Raw genomic sequence first — 24,690 nt, 5'->3', positions numbered from 1 at the left:
GGCAAGTCACTTCACTTCTCTGGGCCTCAGTTCCCTCATCTGTCAAGTGGGGATTAAGACTGTGAGCCCCTGTGGGACGTGGACCGTGTCCACCTTGATTATCTTGTATCTACCTCACCACTTAGTTCAGTGTCTAGCACATAGTAGGTGCTTAAATACCATAAGGAAAAGGAGCTCCTATTCTAGAGGAAACACCTGGTCATACAAATGGGTACCAAACTTCAGAAAAAGAATAGACTTTTTAGTATGACCAAGTTCCTTTTTTTTTTTTTACCAGGCAACAAATGCTTTCCCTGGGGGAGAACGTACTGTATATTGACCATAACCTTGGCTTCTCGACTATAAACTCAAAATGGGCAGGGAATGTGTCTACCAACCCTACTGTATTGTCCTCGTCCAAGCGTGGAGAACAGTTCTCTACACACAGTAAGGGCTCAATGAGTACGATTGACTGACCGGCAGGGTCAGACCCTCACTCAGTACAGCACTAGCTGCGGCTACAGATAACAGCGTGGCTCAGTGGAAAGAGCCCGGGCTTTGGAGTCAGAGGTCATGGGTTCAAATCCCAACTCAGCCAATTGTCAGCTGTGTGACTTTGGGCAAGTCACTTAATTTCTCTGTGCCTCAGTCACCTCATCTGTAAAATGGGGATTAAGACTGTGAGCCCCATGTGGGACAACCTGATCACCCTATAACCCCCCAGTGATTAGAACAGTGCTTTGCACGTAGTAAACACTTAACAAATACCATTATTATTATTACTGTTATTATTATCCCGGCTGAGTTGCACCAATACAAGCCCCGCACCGAGTGCCCCGGATTCATGAAAAGGGATGTGGCGGCAGGGCCCTCCCTAAACTACAAACAACCCCCCAGACACACCCATCTAAACTGTAGCCCCCACACCACTGCTCCAGACTGTAACCACCCCCAACCCTCTAGATTTTAACCACCCTTCTCCACCCCCCAGACTGTAACACCCCCTCTGCCACCCTGCTATACTCTAACGTGTCTCCCCCATGCACCTGCCGCCACTCCCCTTGACCGTAGGCAGAGAATGTGACTACCAACACTGCTGTTCTGTACTCTCCCAAGTACTTAGTACAGTGCTCCACTCACAGAAAGCACTCAATAAATATCACTGATTGAGCGTTTGGGGGCCTGACCTGGCTTTGCCAGACTACTGCCTCTTCCCCTTGCCAGCAATGGCCTTCTGACTGGGCTACTGGGCTCACTCCCAGAAGGTGACATTTCAAGAGTGTCATAAAAGGACTCCCGGGCTACTGAGATCTTGGAGCCGCCCCCTGCCCAGCCCGAGCCGTTCTGCAAAAGCAGCCAGGGTTCTCCAAGGATCTGCCCCTGGGAATTTGCCCCTTCCTTTCATTGGTCCCATATACTCAATAATTCATTCCTCCGCCTCCGCAGAATGCTTTGTCCAATGCACCCATCCTCGCATGATCTACATTGCATACTTTCCCTCTCCCTCTGCATGGCCTTTGTAAAATTTGGTATCCGGTACCTTTTATTATCTCAAACATCATTCAGGAAAACCTGAAGAACTTCAGGGCCTTTCAGCTTGTATAACTAAGGTCTGATTTTGCTTATTTCAGTTGAAGCCATTAAAAGAAGAAAAGGCCAGGGGAGCATTATAGTTCTGAACTGACTTAGTTTGATAGTGCCTCACAGATGTGACACTGCTATTTTTTTGTGTATCCTATTGAAAAAGGGCTATCAGGAAGCATATGAAAGACAAAATGGATGGAAATTAGGAAAGCCAGAATACAACATTAGTTTTCTTTCCCTCCTAACCATCTCCCAGCCTCCCTTTTTTTATGGTGTTTGTCAAGCACTTACTATGCATCTAACACTGCTCTAAGTGCCAGGGTAGATATAAGCGAATTAGGTTGGCCACAGTCCCAGCGAATTAGGTTGGCCACAGTCCCTGTCCCGTATGGGGTTCACAGTCTAAGTAAGAAGAAAAAGAGGAGAACTGAGGCCCAGAAGAGTGCAGTGACTAGCTCAAAGTCACATAACAAGTAATAGGCAGAGCAAGGATTAGAACCCAGGTTCTCTGACTCCCAGGCCCATGCTCTTTCCACTAGGCCACACTGCTACACAGTGGTCCCTTGCAACTCTTGATGATGACGATCAGGATGCATTTGTCAAGTGCTTACTGTGTGTCAAGCACTATTGTAAGTGGTGGGGTAAATAAAATCTCATCAAGTTGGACACAGACCCTGTCCCACATGGGGTTCACAGTCTTAATCCCCATTTTACAGATGAGGTAACTGAAGCCCAGAGAAGTGAAGTGACCTGTCCAAGGTCATACTGCAGACAAGTGACACAGTCGGAATTAGAACCCAGAATCAGAATTGTCAGGGGGAAGCATCCTATGTCTGTGTCTTATACCCACAGAACTAAAGCTCCCATGAGAGAACTATCTGCTATACTTACTGAATTATTTTTAAATGGAAATTTTAAAGGAAATTCAGTTTCTTCGGGACTAGAGTTCCCATGGAGAAACTATCTGTTATACTTATTGAACAACAAAAACAGTAAATTACGTTTCTTTTCCATTTTAAAAGTTTTTGCTTTGGTTTGTATAAAAGAGCAACTTCAAGATCCATGTAGGCACCCTCTTTTCTCCTTTATGTGAAAATTTAAGTTTCCTAAAACTGCCAGACAAGTCACCGTTACCTTGTCACTTTCTAGTACTGAAATACTCTGCATGACTCCTATCCTGAGGGGGGTGGGAACGGAAGAGGAGAGAGAAAACAAAATATATTATGAAATAAAAATTTTTATTTCAAGGCATCTTTTTATACCCAAGAGGCCTTGAAATAACCTTTTCGGAATTCCTGGGATCCTAGTAAAACATTTGGGTGTTCTCAATAGCAGAATACCCCTTACAGCTGTTAATTCCACTACAGGAATGCCACATACCACTAGCTAAGTTCAGAAGACAGAATATTATTACAGCTGTTTAATACACATGGAAAAACTAATGTAAGGGATTTTTTTTAACCAACTGTAAAAATTACAAACCATTTGTTTTGAAGTCAACAATCTCTCTGGAAATAAGCCTTTAGATTTCAGTGAAATTTTGTAAAGTTTCATCAGCAACACTACAAAATTCACTTGCACGAAGAAAACTAGGCTTTGCCTTAACTTTTCCTTTCCTCTTTTCTCCTGATATTTATTCTTATGTGGTTTCACTTCTTTCTGAGAAAAACAACAATGTTACAAGTGACTCAATGTTACTGGTGACTCATGATCTATTGTGCCAAAAGTAGCACCACTAGAGCATTCCTTCTTCAAAAAAACCAGCCCTCAGATACACCCAGGGTGGTTATGATAATAATGATGATAATCACTGTGGTATTTGTTAAGCGTGAACTATATGCCAAGCACTGTACTAAGCTCTGGAATAGATACAAGTCAATCAGGTCCCTCATGGTTTAAGTAGGGGGGGGAACAGGGATAGAACCCCCTTTTTGCAGATGAGGGAACTGAGGCCCACAGAAGTGAAGTGACTTGCCCAAGGTCACACAACAGGTAAGTGGCAGAGTCAGAATTAGAACCCGGTCCTCTGACTCCCAGGCCCGGGCTCTTTCCACTAGGCCACACCGCTCCCCTTACGATCATGATCATGTCCTCAATCACCACCCTCCATTTCTCCTCCACCATCAGTAAAATACCTACCCCAAGGTATCAATATCAGAAAGACCACCCAATCGAATAAAGGAGAACCAGTAGGCCAGACTAATAACTGTGGCAAGAAAGCCATGCTGAGGATTTAAAATTACTTTTCTTTCCTGACACCTCCCACTCAGTCTCAAACTTCAATCAACCAGCCAACAGTATCTACTGAGCACCTACTATATGCACAGCACTGTACTAAGCACTTGAGAGAGTACAAAACAACAGAGTTGGCAGATACGCTCCCCACCCATGATAAGCTTACAGTCTAAAGGGGGAGACAGACATTAATATAAATACCTTATAATGCATAATTTAAAGATATGTACATCAGTGCTTTCCTCCCAGGGGCGCTCCTGGAGAGTTTCCAGGACTCTACCAGTCTCAACTATGGGAGGGAGAGTCAAGCAGAGGCATATCCATTCCATTCCTAGCCTGGGCAGTGGCTAGTGAGTGGAAGGCAATCTGTTACAAATCAAAATTCACCTGTGCTGGGCAGCAATGGCATGGGAGAGAGTCGAAGGCGGAGACTCTGGTTTACTGCGCGGAAGAAAGTGATGGGAAACCACTTCCATATTTTCACCAAGAAAACTCTATGGATACACTACCAGAACAACTGCAAGTGGAGGTGGTGCATTCTGGGAGAGATGCGTCTATGGGTCGGACACGACTTGACAGCATAAGACAACAACAACATCAGGGCTGAGTTATCTTGTATGACCTAAGCAGGATTTTGTCTAGAATCATCCACTGGGCCTAAGAACAGAATGCTGAGAACAATTCTCATGACTTGACAATTCTCAAGACTCAAGATTGTATCAGTTTCAGCCTCAGTCCAAGACAGAGAAAAATATCTGTCTGAGACTGAGGCTGAGACAATCTGGTGAGGACCAGAAGACTGAAGGGCCATTAAGTGGCCACCATCAAACAAAGAAAACAGTAAAGCTGAATAGCCTCTGCTCTCTAGGAGATATATGGCCTCTTTAGGCTTGGTGAGAGGATTCATGCTGTTGAGGCAGGGGTTATTTTAGAATCCTTGGCTCCCTTGCTATACCTGTCCCCCAAATAATCTCACAAGTTCAAAAACCCTAAGCACTTTCCAGATAGAATTTGAAATGTCTTTAACAGAAAGCTACTGGGGTCAGATTTGGCGGGTATTTGTATTTTTAAAAAAGGCGTGGGCAGGGCCAAAACCTAAACATACAGAACGCTGTCATTTGTGGCTTGAATATGATGCCACCAACAATTTGATACTGGGGGAGTAGATGTGGCTGAAACAATTAATGACAGACCAGTTCTTCCTGCAACGTTTCAAGAAGAAATTGCCATCTGCATGCCTTCGTTTGGCAGGGTGTGTTGCTATTTGTGACTCCGCCTGCCTCCTATGCTTAGAAGTTAGCCACCCCATTTTTATATGCTGTACTCTAGTTTGGTCGGCTGCTATTGCTTCCCAATACTCCACAGCTATGCTGACCTCTGAAGCTAATGAGAGGCAGCTATCCTGAATGGATAAAGCATGTGACTGGGAGTCAGAGAACCTGGGTTCTTATCCTGGCTCTGCCACTGATCTGCTGTGTGACCGTGGACAAGTCATTTCACTTCTCTGTGCCTCAGACACTGCATCTGTAAAATGTGGATTAAGATTGTGAGCCCTTACCTGGGACACAGACTGTGTCCAACCTGATTTACTTGCATCCACCCCAGCGCTTAGTAAAGTGCTTGGCACATAGTAAGCACTTAGCAAATGCCACAATTATTATTACCACAATTATTATTATTATTATCCCACCATTTTTATGGTATTTGTTAAGTGCTTACTATGTGCCAAGCACTGTACTAAGCCCCGGGGTAGATACAAGCTAATCAGATAGGACACAGTCCATGTCCCACATGGGGCTCACGGCCTTCATCCCTATTTTCCAGATGAGGGAACTTAGGCCCAGAGAAGTGAAATGACTTAGCCCAAGTTTACCCAGCAGACAAGTGGCCCAGCTGGGATAGAACCCAGGTCGTTCGGTCTCCCAGGCCTGAGCTCTATCAACTAGGCCATGCTACGCCACCCACAGAGTGAGGTGGTGATCCTTAGGGTGATTGTTTTGGTTGCCCCGCTGGGGATGGCCCTGCTTTGGCCATCCACTGAGCAGCTGCTTCGGTAGCCAGCCGTCATCCATTCTCCGGGTGAAATCCTGGAACTCAATCAAACTGCCTTCATTTAAGCAATATTGCCCTAGTCCGATGGCAAACGAAGCAGACAAAGGCCCCGGCAGCTGCTTGGTGGTGGACAGAGCATGGGCCTGGGAATCAGAAGGACTCCTGGCTCTGCCACTTGCCTCTTAGGTGACCTTGGGCAGGTCACATCACCTCTCTGCCTCAGTTACCTCATCCGGAAAACGGGGATTAAGAGGGTATGCCCAATGTGGGATGGGGACTGTGTCCAAACCAATTACCTTGTATCTACCCCAGCACTTAGTACAATGCCTGGCACATAGTAAGCACTTAATACCATAATTATTATTGTTATTACTATTATTATTATTACTACTAGGCAGCTCTGGACCCTGGAAACCTGGGACCTGGTTAGCAAAATAATTTAGCAGTGGCTTGGGCATCTGAACAACCTTCTTTATAGCTACCTGTTCTCCCATGGGAAAAACAGCATGGCCCAGTGGCAGGGGCACAGGCCTGGGAGTCAGAGGACGTGGGTGCCACTTGCCTGCTGGGTGACCTTGGTTCAGTCACTTCACTTTTCTGGGTTTAAGTTACCTCATCTGTAAAATGGGGATTAAGACGGTCAGCCCCAAGTGGGACAGGGACTGTGCCCAACCTGATTACCTTGTACCTACATCAGTGCTTAGAACAGTACTTGGCACAGAGTAAGTGCTGAACAAATACCATTATTATTATCAGTAATAATAATAATAATAATAATAATAATATAATAACAATAAAAAGGGGATTGGGCAAACTGCCCAACCGTTGCCTGCCTCATACCAAAAAGGGGCTCACCAAAAGAAAACCTACGGAGAGTATTTTCTTTGTTTCTCACACACCAACGGAAAGCTGATCTGCACCAAGAAAATACTCTTCATTTCACAGACTATGAGGATACTAAGACATCAGCTTTATGAAAAAAGATGGACGTTGGTTAAATGCAACTTGCAACAGTAGAGAACTTCCATGGCTAATGGGCAAAATTGCACTTTTTAAATGGTATTTGTTAAGCTCTCACTGTGTGTCAAATACTCTTCTAAGCACTGGGTTAGGTACAAGCTAATTATGTGGGACACAGTCCCTGACCCGTATGGGGCTCACAGTCTAGGGAGGAGGGAGAACAGATATCTCTTATTGATGGTTGAGGAAACTGAGACACAGAGAAGTGAAGTGACTTGCTCAAGGTCTCACAGCAAGCAACTGGCAGAGTCAGGATTAGTACCCAGGTTCCTCTGACTCCCAGGCCTGTGCTCTCTCCAACAGGCCACGCAGCTCCCTGCATTTGTGTATGCGAGTCTATTTTCATTTATATATTTATCGGTACATTCAACTACCTGTTGAGCTTTCATCCTACTCTGTCCATAATAAATCCTCCAGTTTTCATCTCTAAATTTTTGTCCATCTTCCTCTTTGAATGCTAAGTTCCTCTAAGGCAGGGAATGTGTCTGACTACTGCTATACTCTAAGTGTTTTTTTACATTTGGCATCCAGTAGGTACTCCAATACCTCACTGCGGGTGAAATCTGCTTTTACATATCTTCCCACTTCAGAAATGGTGTCAAGCATCAGCTGTGTGATGAGACAGTCGCTTGTTTCTAAGCTCCATACTTATGAACAGGTATTCGTGTCCTAAGCCTATCCCAAGGTGGAGGACTTTAAGCACAAGATACGGTGTGGGTAGGCACTGGGTTCTAATCCTGGCTCTACTACGTACCTGCCGAGTGACCATGGGCAAGTCATTTCACTTCTCTGAGCCTCAGTTCCCTCATCTGCAAAATGGGGACTGAAACTGCAAGCCTCATATGGGGCAGGGACTGTGTCCAGCTCGATTTGCATGTATGCTCCCCAGCGCGTAGTATAGTGCCTGACACGTAGTAAGCGCTTACTAAATGCCATCATTATTAACGAATGACCTGGAGCTAAACCTCATGAGTTTTGACTCACGCTGGGTTGGGAAACTTGAACTCTGGTCACAGGATGGTGGCAGGTGGTTGAACTACAGGGTAGTGGGTAGCGGATAGGCAGGGATGGCAGCTTTGTCCTTCCTGAATCCTTGAGTAGGGGTGTTTTAGCAAGTGCTTCCAAGCACCAGCACCTTCTCTTCAAAGTGTTTCACAAGCATCAGCTAAAAAGTGGAAGAAATTTAGGACCAGGTACAAGACTCCTATTCCAGTTCTTAGCACAAGAATATTTGAGAATTCAGGCATATGGCTTAATTCCACTTACAGCCCAAAATTGACTCGCTTGGATTTACGAGAACTGAGGAAATGCCACCCTGATATGGAAGTTTGTAGGAATTTGGTCTTTGAATCATCCCATCCCCTCTCAAAGAGCTCATCTTTATATGGGTTGAATTTGGCCTCCCTTTGTCGGAGCAGGTTTTGTGAAAATAAATGCTTTTTGGTAGCAACTGCCTACAGTAGCTGTACACCTAAGAATACACTGATGTGGTTGGGTTGGTTCCTAAAACCTGATGCACTCTAATTGTGCACAGAAGAGGTATTTGGAAAATATGACTTTTTCAGGGGTAGAACTGTTTCAATAAGAGCTAGTAAGAAAAGGGTAAGGTTGGACACGAATGCTACAATACACACAATTACAAACTAAGGGAATGCCCAAATTGACTACAGAGAGAAATGGGAAAAACAGATACAGTTTCTTAAACACTAGCAAAGAGGAAAAACACTAAACTGAACTGAGTAGGGCACTTTTTACTGCTCTAAAAATATTCTCTCTTCCATCTCACCAGCAGTATCGGCAGCTAAAAATAGCAACATAATCTTTCTGTTGTAGAATACCTCTTGCTGCTCTTTGGAAGAGCAAATCACAGACGCCCCTCTAGGAATACCAGTCTTCAAATCAGAACTCTTCCTGTCCTACTCCACCTTAAAAATGGCAGGTGGATAAAAACAACCTGATTTTTATCAATGAGGCCAAAAATCTCAGCCACTAGATTTCCAACTACTGAAATGGGAATCTCATCCCCAAATGTTGTGTATTTTCCCTTGCAATGTCACGCAGTACAGCATTTCACATTATACTTTGATATTAGCTTAAAATTTTCACACTGTGCCCCACTGGCAACATATACACAGTCATTAGCAGCCACAATGGAGAAGAAGCTGTGACCCAGCGGATACGACCCAGGCCTGAGAGTCAAAAGGACCTGGGTTCTAATCCCGTCCTCGCCATGTCTCTGCTAGGTGACTTAGGGCAAGTCTCTGTGCCTCAGTTACCTCACCTGCAAATAGGGGTTAAGGCTGGGAGCCCCATGTGGAACAGAGACTGTCCAACCTGATAAGCTTGTATCCTTCTCTAGGGGCTAGCACAGTGCCTGACTCATAGTAAGCATTTAAATATCATGAAAAAGTAAATAAAAATTAGTAAACCAACATTAATCATTTCAAAATGATAAATTTGCCAGATGTGGGTGAATGCCTGCTGGGACTGTGCCTTGGTGTTGAAGGTTTCTGATATATATTTTTATTTTTTTTAATGGTATCTGTAAAGCACTTATTACATGCCAGGCTCTGTTCTACGTGCTGGGGTGGATACAAAGTAATCCATTGGACACAGTCCCACAAGGGGCTCACAGTCTTAAACCCCATTTTACAGATGAGGTCCTGAGAAGTGAAGTGACGTCCCCAAGGTCACTCAGCAGACAAGTGGCAGAGCTGGGATGAGAACCCAGGCCCTTCGGACTCCTAGGCCTGTGATGATCCACTAGGCCACACTGCTTCTCTGACTGAGGGTAAAAAAAAAAAAATCCACGATATGAAAATTTGACAAAAGTTCTTCAGGGAAAACTAGTCACACTAGCCACAAGCATATTTTATGTCCTAAAATGCCCAGCCGTCATAATAAACTGCATCCTTGATTGTCCAAACACTCCCTGTACCTACTGCTCCACAGGGGACATGAATGGCAGAGGCTGGAGAGGTCCTGCACAGAAGTCTTTCGGGAAAACTTCTTGGTGAATAACAGTGGCATTTGAGCGCTCACTATGTTCCAGGCGCTGTATTAAGCAAGCAAATCGGGTTGGACACAGCCCCTGTCCCAAGTGAGGCTCACAGTCTTAATCCCTAAAGTCTTGGTGAAAGGCACCTGAGGGAAAATCACTGGCTTCTGTCAAGCACTTAGTACAGTGCTTTTCCATGACTGAATGAATGTTCCTTCTCATTGCCTCTGAATACTCTCTCTTGATGGCCCCATCTTGTTGGAACTTCCCTGTTCCGTCCATGGTACTTATTTAGTGCTTACCATGTGTGGAGCTCTGGACTAAGTGCTTGGATCTCTTCCATCAGGCCTCCTATCCCATAGGCAACAATAGTTTGACTATTGATATGTCAGAGGGATTTAGAAGCCCAAGCACTGTACTAGCCAACACGCAGTCAGGCCCATTTTAGCTCGAAGGAACTACACCGGGCCTGAAGGGAGCAGAGCAAATCTGAAGGCTATAGCTCACCTTCAGCTTCTGGCCAAAGGGCAAGTCATCATCATCATCAATCGTATTTATTGAGCGCTTACTATGTGCAGAGCACTGTACTAAGCACTTGGGAAGTACAAATTGGAAACATATAGAGACAGTCCCTACCCAACAGTGGGCTCACAGTCTAAAAGGGGGAGACAGAGAACAAAACCAAACATACTAACAAAATAAAATAAATAGAATAGATATGTACAAATAAAATAAATAGAGTAATAAATATGTACAAACATATATACATATATACAGGTGCTGTGGGGAAGGGAAGGAGGTAAGATGGGGGGGATGGAGAGGGGGACGAGGGGGAGAGGAAGGAAAGGGCTCAGTCTGGGAAGTGGTAGAATAATAATAATAATACTTGCAGTATTTGTTAAGCACTTACTATGTGCCAGGCACTGTATTAAGCACTGGGGTAGATACAAGCAAATTGGGTTGGACACAGTCCCTGTCCCACATAGGGCTCACACTCTTAATCCCCATTTTACAGATGGAGTAACTGAGGCCCAGAGAAAGTGACTTGTCCAAAATCACACAGCAGACAAGTGGCAGAGCTGAGATTAGAATCCAAGTCTTTCTGATTCCCAGGCCCATACTCTATCCACTAGGCCACAATGAACCAACCTGGTAAAGTTTTATTATTATCAGAACAATAAAAAGAACAGACCATGTCTGGGTCAGGCTCGCAGTCTATTCAACTGATATTCTGCCTCTATCTTTGGCAATAAGATACTTAGAAGGAATGATTTCCCTTTTTAATGCCCATAATGATAACTGTGGTATTTATGAAGCGCTTATTATGTGCCAGACACTGTACTAAGCGCTGGGGTGGATGCAAGCATATCGGGTTGGACACAGTCCCCATCCCACATGGGGTTTACAGTCTTCATCCCCATTTTCCAGATGAGGGAACTGAGGCCCAAAGAAGTGAAGTCTGGGGCTGGGCCTTCCAACACCACTAAAAACCCCTCCTTGAATCTGCTGCTAATTCTGGCATATGCAACTTCCTGTAGCAAACTGTTTATGCTTACCATACAGCAGGTGAAGAAGGGTTCCCTTCTGTTCATTTTGAATCTTTCCCTTGAACCTTCCAAGGATGCCTCCTTACTCTGAGATTCTAGGATGGGCGAACAATTCTGTGTTCACCCCGCCACACCCTTCAGAGCAACTAACTTCTGCTTTCACTTCATTCTGAAACCAACATCATGATAAAAAACATTTCCAATGAATTCCTCATAAGAGATGTCTAGGGTGAAAATGCAACCAAAAACTACACAATTTCTCATGTCGCCTTTGTTATTCTTTTTTTTTTTGTGGTATTTGTTAAGACCTTACTGTGTGCCAGGCACTGTACTAAACCCTGGGGTAGATTACAAGCTAATCAGGTTGGATACAGTCCCTGTCCCACATAGGGCTCACAGTCTTAATTCCCATTTTACAGGTGAGGGAATTGAGTCCCAGAGAAGTGAAGTCATAGAGCAAGGTCATACAGCAGACAAGTGGTGGAGCCGGGATTAGAAGGGTCCTTGTGATTCTAATCCCAGCTCCACCACAGACATAAGGAGCCTAAAACTAGAGAGTATAAATTTCTATTAGCTGGCTAGTACTTGGTAGCCCGTAAGCTAATCTCTTGATTTGATCTGGTTACAGTATCAATTGAGAATAGAAACTGCATTAAATAATCATTGTAGCATCACTTTCTTCATCATTACTGTTGTTTTCTTTAAAAATGGAAGACAAAGGGCAAAAATAGACTTTAAAAGTAGCTTAAATACATGAGCTCAACAGACTGAAAAGACACCAATTATCTAATGTAAATATTAGGCATTTTAGAATTTCCCATAACTGATTTTAGAGTCAGAAAACAAATCAACTGGAAATTCTACACAATTGGGCAAATGTTCCTACATACTTTAAAAATACGTATTAGAGGAACTGCATTTTAGAAAGACTAAGAATAAGACATTATTCTAAGCATGTATATTGAACTGTACATTATATATTATTCATTCAATCATATTTATTGTGCACTTACTCTGTGCAGAGCACTGCACTAAGCACTTGGGAGAGTACACTATAACTATTCATTTAGATTACTGTTCATCTCCCCCTCTAGACTGTAAGCCTATTGTGGACAAGGAACGTGACTACCAACTCTGTTATACTGTCCTCTCCCAAGCGCTTAGGGCAGTGTTCTGCACACAGTGAGTGACCACGGATGATTGATAATGACCACCAGGAGAAAATTAAGCCTTAGAGAGTTTCCAGAAGGATGAATACCATATTTGTCAGAATTCAGACTCAAGGGAGAAAATACCCCATCTCAACGCAGTCACCAACTGAAAAGGTATTTCACTGGGGATAGCAAACAAAAATAAAAAATTCATTGTGGGCAGGGAATGTGTCTGCTATATTGTTGGGTTGTACTCTCCCAAATGCTTAGTACAGGGTACTGTATTAAATAAGCAGTCAGTAGTACAATTGATCAACTGATAATTGCTTACACCCCGCTATGAGAAAATACAGTTGCAGGAGTGTTAAGTTGTGCTTCCAGACTGGGATGGAATAAGGAGTGAATTGAAAGTTTTAGTCGATGGTATTAAAAAAACCCTCTGATTTTCCTCAATATTGTTTTGAAATAGGATAAGAAGGACAGACCAATGAACCCTAAACAGATGGGTAACCTGAGAGCAGTTTTTTCCACACTGTGGCCTAGGGGCTATTTGCGACCCGCCAAAGATTTCCACTTGCTCTTACAGCCTCAGTCTTCCTCCCCAATTCCCGGTTCTCTAGTGACTGCAGTCTGGGGTGCTGACAGTCAAGTGGCCAAGGGAAGTGAGGGGCAGAGAAGAGAGAGAGAGAAAAAAGAGAAAATATAATCTTCCATTTGAACGGGAAAGTGACCAAAGAATAAGGCCGATTATAGGAAAATAAGCAAATATATCTGTGGGCCTCTTACTGCAAATCCTGAATGTGGCCTTTGGAAAAATCACAGCGGGGCTCTTAGCTCTACAGTTCTGATACTATTTCTGATGCCCGAGTTCTCTACTAACCAATCAATCAGTGGTGTTATTGAGCACTTACTATGGGCAGAGCTCTGTACTAAGCACTTGGAAGAGCACAACAGAATATTTCCTACCATTCAACAGCAGGCTAAGAATCCAACTTCAGAGAAAGTCTATAAACAGCTCCCGTGAGTCTCCCCAATCCTCCTAATGGAGAAAATTGCCATTTGGTAAATTTACTATTATTGGAGCTTGGCATTCTGCAAATTTTGGCTTGTACTGGGTGAAAAAGGGACACCAAACCCTGAGTAAATTTCGCCGCCATATAATAATACAATCATGATGAGAGGAAGTATGGTCAAGTGGATGGTGCACAGGCCTGGTTCTAATTCCGACACTGCCACTTGTCTGCTGTGTGACCTTGGGCACATCACAATTTTCCTGTTCCTCAGTACCTCATCTGTAAAATGGAGATTAAAACTGTGAGCCCCATGTGGGACAAGAACTGTGTCCAACCTGACTACGTTACATAGTGCTCAATACCAATGACTGATTGATTGATCTACTCCAGTGCTTAGAACAGTGTCTGGCACATAGTAAGTACTAAATACCATAAACAAACAAAGTCTAAAATAATCTGAACAAGAATGCCTTCAAAGATAAGATGAGATGAGCACCTCTCTTCTCTAGGAGCAACAACTTCACTTTGGTTCCAACCAGTTCTGTGGTTGTGATTCACGATTTGTAGGTAAACTATTAAAATACCATAATGGAAGAGTTTTAAGGCTGCAAGCCACGGAAGGAATGCTAGGGGACAGCTGTCCTGGGGTGCCGTGTGAACTTTTGTAATGCTAGCGCCTCCCTGCCACTCCTTACCCCCCAACTCGTCGTCCCCAGCATAGCTCTGGGATTCACAGAATTTGACTTTGTGGAGAACAAGCTTTGGACTTCACATGTACGTGGCTGAGAGCCAATGCACTGGTGTATTCCCCCCGCTGCTTCAGCGCTCAATTCCCAGAAAGCATTGTTCTTTGATGCCCTTTTTCTTACACCTTCTCTCTGGCTTCTACAGGGCCTGCAGCAGACTGGTTCCACTGCCAGAAGAAAGACCCCCCTCCATAATATTCAGAAGGGAAAAAGAATTGCAAGTGGGTAATCTGATGCCATTAGCCCATTTGTTAGAAAAAATAGAGTGCACAATATCTACCACCTTCATTTTGCATGGATGCTGGTCAACCGGGAGTCGGAAAGACCTGGGATCTAACCCAGCCTCCGCCGCTTGTCTTATGTGTAACCATGGGTGAGTCACTTCATTTCTCTGGGCCTCAGTTACCTCATCTGTAAAATGGGGATTAAGACTGGGGGACAGGGACTGCGTTCAACCTGATTATCTTGTATCTAGGCCAGTGCTCGGTAGAGTGCCTGGAACACCGTAAGCGCTTAACAGAAACCATTAAAAAAAGAACTGTACAAACACCTGTTCTAACCATCCTCCATCCTGCTGCTCCCCCATGGAGACAGAAAGTCCTCCCCAGAAGGCTTCAAGAGGAGAGGGAGGGGAGTTAGGGATAATAATACTTGTGGTATTTATTAAGTAGCTACTATATGCCAAGCACTGTTCTAAGCCCTGGGGTAGATACAAGGTAATCAGGTTGGACACAGTCCTTGTGTCTCATGGGGCTCACAATCTTGATCCCCATTTTACAGATGAAGTACTTGAAGCACAGAGAAGTTAAGTGACTTACTCAAGGTCACACAGCAGTCATGTGGCAGAGCTGGGAATTACAACCCAGGACCTCTGACTCCCAGGCCTGTTCTCTTTCCCCTGGGTCATGCTGCTTGATAGAATTGGCCCTGAGAAACCAAGGTGAGGCAGATTTCCAAGCCACCTCTTGCACCGAACCCAACTTTCTGCTCACAAGTTCCCGTACATGAAGTCCCATTCCAGCTACTTTTAATGCAATGTTGCCACCCATCCTTCTAACCTCCCGCTGGTCTCTTCTCCAGCTCTCTCTCTACTACCTCTAGACTGTAAGCTCGGTGTCAACAGGGAATGTGTCCATTATACTGTAGGGAAGCAGCATGGCATACTGGGTAGAGCATGGGCCTGGGAGTGAGAAGGTCATGCGTTCTAATCCCATGTTCTGCTACAAGTCTGCTGTGTGGCCTTGGGCAAGTCACTTCTCTGGGGCTCGGTTACCTCATCTTACAAATGGGGAATGAAACTGTGAGCCTCAAGTGGGACAGGGACTGTGTCCAACCTGATTTGTTTGTAACCAACCCAGCACTTAGTATAGTGCCTGGCACATAGTAAGCACTTAACAAATACCACAATTATGATTATTACTCTCCCAAGCACTCTGCAAAGAGAAAGTGCTCAGTAAATATGACTGACTTGATTTCAACTATAAGCCCAGAATCCTGTTCTCCCCCACCCCTTTCATGTTCTGGCAACATCCCTCACCCTGACTTCCTTCTGTGGCAGCTCTTTCCCTCTTGCTGGGCCCCTTCCGTTGATAGGGCCATTTGTAGTACAAGTTCATAAGAAAGCTCTCTTAGATGCCAAGATAAACAAAGGAATATGTTGAGGTTTTTAATGTGTCAACAGAACACGCAAAGAAAAATAAAGCTTTTCAAAAAATGAAATGAATACAATGAATATAAGGCTGCCTAAAATCCTATCCTACCTAAAAACCACTATCTCGTCTCACATTATTGAACTGAAGGCTCCAAAAAGCAATTAAGCACTGGGTTCTTTCGTCCTGTGATTCTGTTTTTCTCACCTTCTACCTACGGGGCACTTCAGCATAGATGTGGGATTCCTTACTTCTTTAAGAGGGCCAGTAAAAGTTTTGCTTTGCTGATATGCAGCGTGGCATTGAGGTCAGAGCAGGGGCCTGGGAGCCAGAAGGTCATATGTTCTAATCTCAGTTCTGCCACTTGTCTGCTGTGTAGCCTTGGGCAAGTCACTTCACTTTCTGTGCCTCAGTTAGCTCACCTGTAAAAGGGGGAATAAGACCGTGGGCCTCCTGTGGAACAGGGATTGTATCTAACCCTATTTGCTTGTATCCACCCCAGTACTTAGAACAGAGCCTGGCACACAGGAAGCACTTACATACCATTGCTTTTTTTTTTATAGACAGAGCAATGGTTTTATAGCCAGATAAGAGAGTCCGTTCTTCCATAAGGTCTGTTAACACTGCAAGCTTTGGATAGAACATCACAACAATCGATGGTATTTACTGAGCGCTTAGTGAGAGTAGAGCACTGTACTAAGAGCTTGGGAGAGTAACCCATAGCTGTCTGGATATAAGCACAGTAGACTGTATGTGGCATTGCACCCAGGGTGAGTGAGAATTCTACCACAGGTTTTCCCTAACACAGAATCCTCATTACAGAATATGAAAAATGATCAAAGTAATGTTTTCAAAATGCTTGTACTGACTTTTTTTTAAATGGTATTTGTTAAGTGCTTACTTTGTGCCAGGCACTGTACTAAGCCCTGGGGTAGATACAAGCTCACCAGGTTGGACACAGTACCTCACAAATAATTGTATTTGAGAACTAACTGTAGCAGAGCACTGCACTAAATGCTTAGGAGAGTGCAAGTACAACAATTCAAAACGTTCCCTGCCCATAACGAGCATACAGCCTTCCTTCTACAACCCAGCCTGCACCCTCCGCTCCTCTGCCGCTAATCTCCTCACTGTGCCTCGTTCTCGCCTGTACCGCCGTCGACCTCCGGCCCACATCATCCCCCTGGCCTGGAATGCCCTCCCTCCGTACATCTACCAAGCTAGCTCTCTTCCTCCCTTCAAAGCCCTACTGAGAGCTCACCTCCTCCCGGAGGCCTTCCCAGACTGAGCCCCCTCCTTCCTCTTCCCCTCCGTATCCCCCCCGCCTTACTGCCTTCCCCTCCCCACAGCACCTGTATATATGTATATATGCTTGTATGTATTTATTACTCTATTTTATTTGTACATATTTATTCTATTTATTTTATTTTGTTAATATGTTTTGTTTTGTTCTCTGTCTCCCCCTTCTAGACTGTAAGCCCATTGTTGGGTAGGGACCGTCTCTATATGTTGCCAACTTGTACTTTCCAAGCGCTTAGTACGGTGCTCTGCACGCAGTAAGCGCTCAATAAATACGACAATAAATGAATGAATACAGTGTAGAGGGGGAGACAGACATTAATAGAAATAAATGACAGATATGGACATAAGGGCTGTGGGGCTGGAAGTGGGGGGAATGAATACAGGAAGCAAGTCAAGATGACATCCCTGTCCCACATGGGACTCACAGTCTTTATCCCCATTTTACAGGTGAAGGAACAGTGGCCCAGAGAAGTGAAGTGACTTGCTGAAGATCACCAGGCAAACTGAATGGTAGAGCAGAGTTTGGAACCCAGGTTCCCTGACTCCCAATCCTGTGCTCTTTCCACCCCGCCACACTGCTTCTCACTTGTAACTTTCTTTCACTCTCATACCCAGGGTTGTGCAATCAATTCTCAGATGCGCTTATTAGAACACAAAAGAATTAGCCACTTCTTCAATGTCAATAAATCTTTACTTCTTTGAAATGTTCCGTGCACAGATTGGGCCTCAGGTCGGCTGAAAAACAGCCTTAGCAGAGATTAGGAGGTGATGCTACAAAGCTCCCTAATGGTGATCTTCATAATAAAAATGGAAGCCAAAAGGAAATATGGGTGAATAAAAACCCACGCCCTCTGACATGAACTTTTTCACAGGACTGTGGGAAAAGTTCCACCAGCCTACCTACTGCTTACTCCATTTGTCAAGTGTGACTGGTTACTCAATTCAAGGCACTCTTGCAAAGATTAATTTCAACGCTTATTTTCAAACCATTTCCCCAAACAGTGAGGTGGCTTTAAACAATAATACGAATAATAATAATAATAATAGTAACAATAATGGTGCTTGTTAAGTGCTTACTACGTGCCAAGTGCTGTCCTAAGCATTGGGAGTAGACGTGGCTCAGTGGAAGGAGCACGGGCTTGGGAGTCAGAGGTCATGGGTTCAAATCCCGGCTCTGCCAATTGTCAGCTGTGTGACTTTGGGCAAGTCACTTAACTTCTCTGGGCCTCAGTTACCTCATCTGTAAAATGGGGATTAAGACTGTGAGCCCCACATGGGACAACCTGATCACCTTGTACCCTCCCCAGCGCTTGGAACAGTGCTTTGCACATAGTAAGCACTTAACAAATACCAAAATTATTATTATTATTAAACAAAAGAAGCAGGATGGGCACAGTCCCTGTCCCACAGGGGGCTCGCAGTCTACACAGGAGGGAGAAGAACACGTCGGTGAGGCAGCCACAGTCGGCCGGAGGGGCTGGTGGAATGTCCCCCGACCAAAACAAAAGCAGCATGGGCTACTGGATAGAGCCCGGGCCTGGGAGTCAGAAGGACATGGGTTCTAATCCTGGCTTTGCCACTTGTCAGCTGTGTAACCTTGGGCAAGTCATTTCACTTCTCTGGGCCTCAGCTCCCTCACCTGTAAAATGGGGATTAAGACTGTGAGCCCTATGTGGGACCGGGATTGTGCCTAGCCTGATTAGCTTGTATGTATTCGGCATTTAGTAAAGGGCCTAGCACATAGTAAGCACTTAACAAATAGCACTATTACTATTATTATATTATTAATATCCTGTTCAATGCCAGCTTCAACTACAAAGAGACCCAGGGTAGGCTGCGAGATTGCGGGGGTGGGAGGGAGGGCACGCCTCCTTCTCTGGTTTGGCACAGGAGGCCGAGATGGTGAGTGGTAGAGGGCCTCAATCAGACTGGGGAAATGTCAGAGCTTTCTGCATCAATGGTGGGGTCTCAGGCTGCATCTTTGTCACCGCCTCCAGTAGCAAATCAATTTCCACGTATCCACCCCAGCACTTAGTACGCTTCCTGGCACAAAGTAAAGACAAAGGCAGAGTGCATCGGTGCTCTCCAACACTAGCAATAAATTATGCCCCTCAGGAAGCAGCAGCGTGGCTTACTGGAAAGAGCCTGGGCTTGGGAGTCGGAGGTAGTGCGTTCTAATCCTGACTCCACCACTTAGCTGTGTGACTATGGGGAAGTCACTCAACTTCTCTGTGCCTCAGTTACCTCATCTGTAAAATGGGGATTAAGAATGTGAGCCCCACATGGGGCAACCTGATAAATTGTACCTACCCCAGTGCTTAGAACAGTGCTTGTCATAAAGGAAGTGCTTAACAAATACCGTTATTATTATTATTATATGCAAAAACCTGTTGCATGATTTACCAACAGCAAATCTTCCAGAATGGTATTTGATGATAATAATTGCGGTATTTACTAAGCGCTAAGCCCCTAATACCTACTCAATGCTGGGATAGATAATAATAATAATAATAATAATAATAATAATAATAATGGTATTTGTTAAGCACTTACTATGTGCCAAGCACTGTACTAAGTGCTGGGGGAGATACAAGCTCATCAGGTTGTCCCACATGGGGCTCACAGTCTTAATCCCCATTTCACTGATGGGGTAACTGAGGCACAGAGAAGTTATGTGACTTGCCCAAAGTCACACAACTGATAAGTGGCAGAACCAGGATTAGAACCCATGACCTCTGATTCCCAAGCCCGTGCTCTTTCCACTGAGCCACGCTGCTTCTCTAAGATCATCAGATCAAATCTGGCCCCTGCCTCTAATGAGGTTCAACTGTCCAATAGGGAGGGAGGGAGAGAAGGGATCATATCCCCATTTGAAGATATGGAAACTGAGCTCCTGTAAGGTAAGAGCAGGCTAGAGGTGGGAATAGAAGCCGCATCTCGTGACTCGTAGGCCCCTGGCTCCTCCCACGCTAGGCCACACTGCCTCCTCTACTACTAATTCCCCGGCCTGAAAAACAACGCAGGAAATGCACTGGCTTGTTGAACTGCAGGCTCGGATTCTTTGTCTACCATAAGGCCATTTGCCTCATGGAGCTAGAACATCAGACTGCTCGGCTTCTTATTTATTAAAAACACACAGGTCGCCTTGGGGCTTCTGGGCGGATATACAAATACCAATACTAAACCAAATTAAATTCAGAGGCCTAGCTGCAAAGGAATGCCAGATGAAAAAGGTAGATCTAGCACTGCCCTACAAAGGTCAACACGCAAGGGCAATCACACCAGGAAAACCAGCCCGGTTTCAGGGAAGGGGGCTCGGATGCGAACAGCTCTTTTCTAGAATCACATGAGGTCCCAAATTGTAAACGCCTATTTTTGAGTATCCTCCTATTCCCTTAAAAGGGAAAAAAAAAAGACTCCTTGGCTTTGTGCCTTGAGGTTTGAAATGCCGCCCTCCTCGGAAGAATGAGCCAGTGAGCAGGAATAGTCTGTCAGACCCTTTCCTAAATCTATTGTCCTGGCTAGAAAAGAGGTGGACAGGGTTCGATAAATCAAAATGGTATCCAGTCCAAGGGAAAAAGAAAGTTCACCTCCTTCGGACGAGATATCAACAGGCAGTGGAATTTCTGAGGTACGTGAACCGTTCAGAACTGTAGGCCTATGGGACGGATGATTTGTCCACAGACTAGTCAATTCTTTCGCAGCCACCACTGAGTCTTGCCGGAAACACTAAGATATTTTCACTATCCCTAATTTGTTTTAGCATCTGTTTTCCCCTGCAGACTGCAAGCTCTTAATGGGCAGTGAACACCTCAGCAGACTCCGCTCCACTGTAGTTTCCCAAGAGCTTAGTAAAATGCTCTACACACAGTAAGTGCTCTGTAAATGCCACCGATGGAAGATATTCAACAGAGAAAGCAAGAGGGAATAAGAGCCTCCTTTAAAACAAGGGTTACTTACTGTAGCCTGAGTTGGACAAAGGTGCATTGGGCTTCTTGGTTGCCCTCCGGACCCGACCTTGTCAAATTTGAGGGGCGGCTGCCTCCTTTAGCAAGGGACGGCCTGCCCAGGAGATCTGACTCTTGCCCTTCTCAGAATCCTGACAAGACCAGCCCCTCTCTTCTCCAGTTTTCCAAGACTCAGAAGCAGTGTGGCCATGACGGTAAAGCCCGGACAGGAGAGTCAGAAGGACCTGGGTTCTAATCCCAGTTCCGCCACTTTTCCACTCTGTGCCCTTGGACAAGTCATTTTGCTACTTTGCTGTGCCTCAGTTCCCTCATCTGTAAAACGGGGATTTAGACTGTGAGGTCCATGAGGGACACAGACCGTGTCCAACCTGATTAGATTGTATCTATCCCAGCACTTAGAACAGTACCTGGCACATAGTAAGCATTTAACAAATAACTTAAAAAAAATGACACAGCCAACTCGCCAGCCTGCCAACATTCTTTCCAAAATGGTCAGTTCCAGCAACAAAGAGCCGTTAGCAACCCCTCAATGTCTGGAGGGATATCAGAGACAGGGGCCGTTGAGCCACCTCTCCCGAAAACCTACGGCAGAACGATCTCCTGAGACATGTGAAACTGGAGACAACCTTGGGGGGGAAGTCCAGGTGGGTTCACAAATCCTTGAAGATACTGGTAAAGAGGATGGGTGGGGAGGAAAAAAACAACCCCCACCCCACCAAAAAACAACCAGTCATGGATGCCTGGAGCTCACTGATGCATCAGATGGCCATGACAAACAGGGCCTTCCAAGGGAGAAATTTGAAACCATAAGGAAGCAAAGCTCTGAACAAAGACTTATCTGGGTGAGAATGATGCTCATTTAGTGGGGAGTCAGGGGGGTCGGGACAGGTGCATTAAGCTTGAACGAGCTCTTAAAGAACCATATCGCCAGAGGGGAGCCAGTGCAGTGGCTGGAGCAGGGGCCTGGGAGTCAAAAGGGCCTGGGTTCTAATCCTGGCTGTGCCACTTGTCTGCTCTGTGACCATGGGCAAGTCACTTTACTTCTCTAGGCCTCAGTTCCCTCAACTGCAAAATGGGGGTTAAGACTGGGCCCTATGTGGGACCGGGACGGAGTCAAACCTGATAATCTTCTACCTACCTCAATGCTTAGAACAGTGCCTGGCACACAGTAAGTACTTCACAAATACCATTATAATTATTATTATTATTGTTAGGAGGAAGAGGATGGTATGTGCTCATCAATCAGTCTCTCCAATTCAGAGTCAAAGGGTATATCTGCTGGGTGACCTTGGGAAAGTCACTTAATTTATCTGGGCCTAAGTTTCCTCACCTGTAAAATGGGGATTACGACTATGAGCCCCATTTGGGACAGGAACTGTGCCCAACCTGGTTACCTTGTATCTACCCCAGTGCTTAGAACGATGCTTGGCACATAGTAATCACTTAAATACCACAATTATTATTATGTTGCCACAATTTCTGCCACCCTTTTCTGCAGAGCACAAAACGGCTGCACTGGAAGTTTCTGGAAAGGAAAAAAAGAGTAAATTTGGGCGTGCTCCAACTGTCGCTCAACCCCTAGGCAACAGTACCGATCAAGGACCAATTTGTGAGGTTCTGGGGGAATTGGGATTGGTTTATCCATCAGCATGTTCTCCTTTCCCTAGCAAGTATGGGATGGAAAGACACACCCCATCTTCTACCACCCAAATCTCATAGATTTCAGGTTCAGGAACCAGCAATGAATGAGCCCTTGTTTAAGAAGAACACTGTGGATTTTGTTTGTTTCTGTCTTTTTTTTTAATGGTATTTGTTAAGCGCTTACTGTGTGCCAGGCACTGTTCTATGCACTGGGATACAAGATAATCGGGCTGGACACAGTCCATGTCCCATGTGGGGCTCACAGTCTTAATCTTCATTTTGCAGATGAGGGAACTGAAGCACAGAGAAGAGAAGTGACTTCCCCAAGGTAAGCCGGCAGACAAGAGGTGGAGCCGAAATTCGAACCCAGTCCTTCTGACTCCTAGGCCCATGCGCTACCTGTTAGGCCATGCTGCTTATTCATCTGGATCAGTGGATCATGATGTTGAGTGAAAAGACTAGGAAGCACTTTTGTCCCCAGCGCACTTAAGGGTTGGGACACAGACCAGATCCATCAATGGTATTTATTGAGTGCTTACTGTGTGCACAGCAAGGTACTAAGTGCTTGGGAGAGTTCAATATAGCAAGAAGTTGATAGACATGTTCCCTGCCCATACAGAGCTTCCAGTCAAGAGAGACAGATATTAAAATAAATTACAAGCTTGAACCTAAGTGTGGGATCCACAACTTTGCAGGGAGGTGAAAGTTCTTTCTCTCCGGGACTCAGCTCTGTTGCCCAGACATTCTACTCATAAGTCTGAATGTACAGGACCCTGAAGCAAAGCTTTCCTTGGCCAAGAGCCCTGGGCAGTCTTATTAGACAGTAGGATTTAAGACGAGGTAAGCCTGGGCTTCAGGAGATTCAATTTAGGACCACGGCACACCACAGACCTTTCAAGGCGGGCCACCGAGGGAATTCTTGACAGGCCAATTGTTCACATCAGCGTGGCTTAGTGGAAAGAGCATGGGCTAGGGAGTCAGAGGACATGGGTTCTAATCCCGGTTCCACCACTTGTCTGCTGTGTGTCCTGGGCAAGTCACTTAACTTCTCCGTGCCTCAGGATTAAGACTTTAAACTCCACATGGGACAACCTGATTACCTTTTATCTACCCCAGGGCTTATAACAGTGCTTAGCACATTGTAAGTGCTTAACAAATACCATTATTATGATGATGATGATGAAAGCAACAAAGCCCTTTGCCTCCTAAACCAGACCCCAGAGACCGTCAGGCCCTCTGGGCTCCCTCCCAGGGCTAACATGAGCTCCGAGGGAAGGGAATGAAGAACATGAAGAACGAAAGTGAGAGTCACCAGTCCTGAAACAGGAAGCTGCAATGCTCAGGATAGGCCCAGATGTGGAAATAAGCACCCCCTAAAGTCAACAGTGTGCTGGGAAAAGGCACCTTTTTGTTTTCAGGGTCACATCCTGAATTCTCCTTTCATGGTGCATGAATTCAGTTTCCCAAAGCTATTCAAGTTTGGGGGCGGCGACAGAGGGGAACCAGAAAGTAAGGGTGTGGACACTCCTCTCCCCTCTCTGAGGGTGATAGATCAATTAATCAAAGGTATTTACTGAGTGCTTATTATGTGCAGAGGACTGTACTAAGCACTTGTTGACATGGTCTTTACTTGCCCTTCCATGAAGCAAGGACTGACTGAGTTTCTGAGAGGCCTGCTGAGGGGTGGTTTGCGGGGCAGGAGACAGTCCGGCTGAAGACCTGGACAAGACTGTGGGGAGAAAGCCGGCAAGACTTGGTTTGGGATGCAAGGTGTGGAGTGTATGGATCTCCCAGTAGCCAATGGC

At 45.1% G+C, this 24,690-nt stretch overlaps 1 protein-coding gene and 1 non-coding gene across 8 annotated transcripts in view; one reads left to right on the top strand and one right to left on the bottom strand.

Annotated features, from left to right (window-relative positions):
- The window catches only part of PIAS1 (protein inhibitor of activated STAT 1), a 163,263-nt gene that overhangs the window by 39,973 nt on the left and 98,600 nt on the right, over positions 1 to 24,690 (bottom strand). The gene's annotated exons all lie outside the window — the stretch shown is intronic.
- LOC119946283 lies at positions 4,038 to 4,175 on the top strand. Its single transcript, XR_005456389.1, has one exon. It is a non-coding gene; the product is annotated as a small nucleolar RNA SNORA7 (small nucleolar RNA).

Source organism: Tachyglossus aculeatus, chromosome 26, assembly GCF_015852505.1.
Source record: "Tachyglossus aculeatus isolate mTacAcu1 chromosome 26, mTacAcu1.pri, whole genome shotgun sequence".
Lineage (NCBI taxonomy): Eukaryota > Metazoa > Chordata > Mammalia > Monotremata > Tachyglossidae > Tachyglossus > Tachyglossus aculeatus.
The sequence above is the reverse complement of the archived record's forward strand: the minus strand, read 5'-3'. Positions and strand labels throughout refer to the sequence as shown.